Below are 1,437 nucleotides of genomic sequence, written 5' to 3' on the forward strand. Positions count from 1 at the left end.
CTTACCTTGCTTGTTATTACATATTCATGTGTGACTTCAGCTCATAAATGACTTTGCAGTATATTTGCAGAAGGAAAGTGCAACTTGTAAACATGTTTAGGCAATTGCTGTATCTGATCTTGGTCTGTCTGGCTCCATTTGTGCCAAGTCTTACATTAATGGAAGTCTCACTCAAACGGTTAAATGCATAAGCTCAAACCAGAAGCTACCATAAGACGACTGTTGATGGTTCAGCAGATTAAAGGCACATGGCTTTATTTTTATTCCACTGGGTTGAACTTTCCATTAAACAAAATGGTGGTTTATTTTTCATGATTTTGGTTACATGCCATAACACCTCTTAGAAAGAACCTCCATGATACTTGTCTCTGATATTTACCTCTGTGAACTTTATGCGTCTCAGTGCACTAAGTGCTCTCACTAAAGCTCCTTTTTAGTCCTTTCCATCAAGCTAAAGTCACTGGCACATGTCAGCATCGTGTCTGAATGAGGACCCTGATTTATTTTGCCATACAAATAACAATTATTTTAATAACCTCTTAATTTATGCATTTATTGTGTCTGTACAAAATGACTCAGCATTATGCTTTCAATTTGTCTGTGTGACAATCTCATAAACATCTTTAAATAGCTTCTTTTTTTTCTTTTCAAGTGCTGGTTAAAAGGAGCTATTCAAGTCAAAATTACATAACTTGACCTCTCTGTGGGGGATCCTGCCTCACACTTAAGCCACCCACTAAACTAATTTTCCCACAGTTTCTCTGTGTGCTGAAGCTCTCCACTGATAATGGAGGGAACGATAGAAAGGGGTCAAGTGTATTGGCTGGCTCCTCTAGTTTTCTGCAGCGTAAACACTAGTTTTAAGAGTAGCTTTGTCGTTAAAATATGACTTATGATTGCTGAGAAAAAATTCTTTTCTAAAATCGAGGGTGGAAAAGAGAAAATATGGTTGACATCATGGAACAGAGCACATATCTCAAGACAGAAGGGATTGACACTGAACAAACATAGTCTGGAAATAAGTGAATTTCACACTCACGTTTATCCTCCCTGTGTTGGTGTAGCAGTAATGACGAGATCTCAATCGCCATCTGCCCCAGGTCCTCCTAAGGCTTCGCTTTGCTTTTGGTTTCTAACTGTTGAGTGTTGTCCAAAAAACTACAAATACCGAATAAGGTGAAATATAAGCATTATATATTTGGGTAAAAAACATAATTTCTGTTAGGATTATCAAAGTATTGCGATTCTGATTCTGATAAAATATTCATGAACAAAGTGTAAAAATCCCTCATAACAAGACAAAATCTGTTTGTTGAACTTGGGTGAGACATGAGTGTTGGGATAACTTCTCTGTTAACACCAGCCTCATATTTATTCAAACTATTATCTAGAGACACCAGTTATATTCCTCAAGGCCAGTGATCTCTTCAACATAAA

Source organism: Pundamilia nyererei, unplaced genomic scaffold (genome assembly GCF_000239375.1).
Source record: "Pundamilia nyererei isolate P.nyererei 1_Seehausen unplaced genomic scaffold, PunNye1.0 scaffold00039, whole genome shotgun sequence".
Taxonomy (NCBI): domain Eukaryota; kingdom Metazoa; phylum Chordata; class Actinopteri; order Cichliformes; family Cichlidae; genus Pundamilia; species Pundamilia nyererei.